Here is a 4,371-nt window from a genome sequence, read left to right as displayed (position 1 = left end):
CACATTTTTTTCCAAATCAGCAGTTTTATATCTGTTACTACCACTGCCAGAACTTTTCCAAGAAGGGAAGAGAGGGATAGTTTCCATACCCCACCTTTGCATCCTCTGCAGTAAAATGAAATTAATTATCCCTGTATTTTGAATGCAGGGCAGAAGCTCCATGCAAAATCTGAGGTATTGTGAGCATCCTTTCACAAATCTCATGGCACATGCTGTGCCATCAGGGAACTGCTGAGCACAGGGATCTTTTAGAAATTCCATCCTGCATCTGAACAGGCAGAGTGTTTGAGGGACAATGTCCTCCTTGTACAAAACCTACAGTCATGCAATTCCCTAGGCCTGAGACGGGGGCAGCCAGGAGGCCAGAGGTGGGACCCTTGAGAAGAAAACCAGTAGGACAATCCAGATGAGGATCTTGAGGAGAGTGCCTTGGCTGCCTTCCATTCCAGAGGCATGACTCAGGCAGCAGCAGCAAATTGGAAGAGCTGAAGGCACCCTGGCAGTGCCAGAGACAGGAGGAGATGGGAGCAACAACTACTAAGAGCCTGTCAGCCAAAGCCAAAAGATGGGGAGAGCTTGAAGGCAGTAGTGACAGCTGCTGAGTCAGCAGTCACAGGGACTGGGTGTTAAGTTTGACCTAGTCCCTATGGCCTCTCTCCCTGTCTCCTCCATTTTCCTGGGGCAAGAAGGAGGGCAGGATGGTCATGGCAAAACAGAGAGAAGGAGCAGCCTCCCTACAGCCTCCCTTGTGCCTGCACTGCAGCTTCAGCACCATGGGAGGACAAGCAGGGCTGTGCTATGTGTGACTCCGCACCGGCGTCGGCATGAGCTGCCCACCCAGTGACTTGGTCTGCACCACCCGAGCACAGGAAGGAATGCTGCAGCATTTCCAGGGGAGCTCTGCAGACACAACTTCTTTAACAACTTACATTTGGGGTTTTAGGCACCTGCAGAACTTACACTGGCTGGGCAAATGTTAGGGTTTTGGGAGGAGGGGAGTAGGGTTAGTGAATCTGGTTTAGAGCTTTTATAAATAGGCAATCATGCCGGCTCTTTTGTCATAGCTGCCAAATAAAAGTCCAAAAGGCAAAGGCCTTCTGAAAAACATCAAGGTGTTTGGATGCACTGCTTACTCAACCAGCCTCTAGTTGCAAGAGTCTAATTACCAGGCATTACTCCTAAAGTTTACACTGGGACAAAGTTTTCCATTTACAGGCAGTTTATCTTTGGAATACAGATAACAGCTAAAATTTAGAGAATGTGAAGTGTAGCTGACAGTCACAGCTTCACAGAATGAGATGTGTCAGCAACACTCTCTGGCATTCTGACTACAGGTGCAATGGATTTCCCTGATTATCCCAGCACCAGTGAAAAGGAGGGGGGCAGTTCTGGTCTCTGTGCAGTGTTTCTGAGAAGGGAAGTGTCCCATGTTTTCATCAAACTTGCCTCAGGATACACATAAACTCATTGATCCTCTCTCCAGAATTTTTCCTCAGCCTCACTCAGCAGGTGAGCAAGCTGCCACTCCTTCGGCATGATGACCTTGTTCAACCCACAATTAAAAAAAACCCAACAAATAAACAAAAGCTCACAGAAGAGCATATGCAGAGTAATATAGAAAAGGACTAGGAAGCATCTTTAAAAGCAGTTACCAAAACATCTCCAACTAAATCTTAATCTGAATCACTGAAATTAGTATTCAGCCTCCCTAGAACCCACCCATATCAGAAGGAAATTAGATGGTTTTCCAACTACGTGGACATCTAAAACTGGTAGAGGATTTCAGATGACCACCATCTTTCAAGCATTATGTAAGGAAGATTTTCCAACCTCACCTCCAAGCAGGTGGACAATGAACATCAGTCACCAAATGTTCAGTCCATGACAATCACTTAAAGGAAAGGATTTTTGCCCTTCCACAAAGATGCAGGAAATTAAGATATCCAGCACACTTTTCTCCTTTATTAAATCCTGTTAGTCTCAGAACCCGTGTTAAGGATCTGCTAGAGCAGTAAACCTTTGCTAGGACTTGAAAGCAATTAAGCCACATTCCAGTTCCTTGATAGAACCCATTTGCTGTACAAGGGGTATCTCCATGCCAAGTAATTTACTTCTTGAGATGCCATTCTTACAACTTCATAGAAAAAACAGTTACTTATGCAATCAACCTGAACCAGGAGGTCAGATTTTAAAAACCTGCATTGTGCTGTAGAGATTATCATTGTCTGTTCATAATCTCACATCCCACTGCCAACCATAACTCTTGCTTATGTAATACTTAAGGGAAAACACAAGATGCATTTTTAAATATCCTCCTCCACTTTATCAAAATCCCATTGTTTTATCACTAGACTGTTGTCTAGAAATAAGAATTTGTATTATCAGTTGCCTCTCCAAAGCCATGACCAAAATGAACTGCAAACAAAATTAACTCTACACCTACAGGTTAAGCCATCCTTCTCCAGCCAGTCTAACTGTTGCAATTGCTATTGAGATTCTTCTTTTAGGTTTAAGAAATACTGTGAGTAGTATGTCTTTCCAAATAAAAGTTCTAACCAGAAACATTTTGCAACCCTAAAAATGTATTTATTTTAGTTTGGAAAGAAATGTACACATTTCCCAGACCATTTTCCCATAGCCAAAAGAGTATATCTGAAGTTAAAAGAATAAACAAAATTAAGTGGATTTGTTACTCTTTTTTCTTCCTCTACTCACAGTATCTGTTCTGTCTGTAGTACATGTCCAAGGTCAAGTATCTGGGACCTTTATTTAGCTGAAAATGAATCCTCCTCTTAGCGGGTGTTGCAGCCAGCTCAAATGTCCTCCCACTGTCAAAAAATACTGATAGTGCTGAACTGAGCTAAAGACTTGCACCCCATACTAGCTAAATGTGTCATTTTAAAGTTTTAAGGAAAATCCAAATATTTTTTCCACAAAGAAAAACATAATATTGAAGTTCAACAACTGCAAATTCTGATTTAAGTATGTCTGTTAATACTTGCACCAGATGGAGTTACACAGCGGAAAGCATTGCTATCAAATTAGGACACAAAAATCATGCAGAAAAAAAATATTCATAAATACCTGGGTTTTCTGGGTACGCACCCCTGTTGCTTTTCTTTTCCACTGAGCCCCTGACAATTCAGTCACCAATTGCCAACCTTGGCTGCCAGCAACTTCTTTCCTAACAGCAGTCAGCTGCCAGCTCTGAGAATAGCACCTGCCTGTTTCATTAGAGGAGTAGAAACAGCCTGAGTTCTGGAGAGCCCCTCGTTAGCTGAGCCCAGTTACATCTGGTTCTTAATGACCCTTGAGAGCTATAATCTATTTTTATAAAGTCATCTCAGTTAAGTATGGTAAAAAAAACTATCTAGATACTAAATCTATAAATAAATAAATCCAAAATAAAGAGATTCTATATAAAGATAATTCTAAATAGGTAAGTTCTAAATACTAGGAGATAGTAGATACTAATAGATAAATTCTACATAGGCAAATTCTAAACACTAGCAATAAAATGCTAATAAATAGATGAATTGTAAATAGATAACTAGATTAATTCTAAATAACTACTTTCTCCTTAAAAAAAATTATTTTACACTTTGACATAGAGGAAGGTGGCCCCAAGCCTTCCTGCAAGGGAGAAGCCAATAGCTGCCAAAAGGAAGGAAAAGGACTGGGTCTATGTTAGTGAGCAAAAATTCTGGATTTTAAGCAGTTTAGCCTAAAACAGCCAGGCAGACCTGGCCTCTGGTGGCTTCATCTAGGCAATGCCCCATATAAACACCATTATTTTATAGCAAGTTTCTCCATATAGTCTCTGTTTTCCCCAAAGCTGCATTCTTATTTCTAAAATGGCAACCTGCAGGCTTGGAGGGATGAGGTGAGGAGGCAACAAAAACTTCCTCTTGAAGGAAAAACATCTTTAGCTGGATCATGAGCCACATTTGCCAAGTCCTAAGGAGCAATGGCATGAGAATTTCAGATGTACTTACCCTAGCCAGAGGCACTGGTAAAGTCATCCCTGCTATCCCATCACTGACAAGCACTTCCAAAAAAATCCAGCAGAGCAATTTTTGGGATCACCAATTGTCAGCAGTTCAGTGCTGCTCCTTCTGCATCTGCCCTGGAGGACAGTTCTGTTATCCTGGTTTACCAGGAACTCTTCAGCCCATCTCCTGGGATCCATCTGGAATGTTCCTCCATGCAGAAACACTGGGTTCATTCACTAAGGTTTTCTCAGACAAAACATTTATTTAGGATACCACAGAATGGTTTGGGTTGGAAGGCACCTTATAAACCATAGAATTCCATCCCCCCAAAAGGAGGGGGGATATCCACAAGACAGATTTGGGTTTTTTTGGGGTACAT

The sequence above is a fragment of the Vidua macroura genome, chromosome 1, assembly GCF_024509145.1.
Source record: "Vidua macroura isolate BioBank_ID:100142 chromosome 1, ASM2450914v1, whole genome shotgun sequence".
Taxonomy (NCBI): Eukaryota; Metazoa; Chordata; class Aves; order Passeriformes; family Viduidae; genus Vidua; species Vidua macroura.
The sequence above is the reverse complement of the archived record's forward strand: the minus strand, read 5'-3'. Positions refer to the sequence as shown.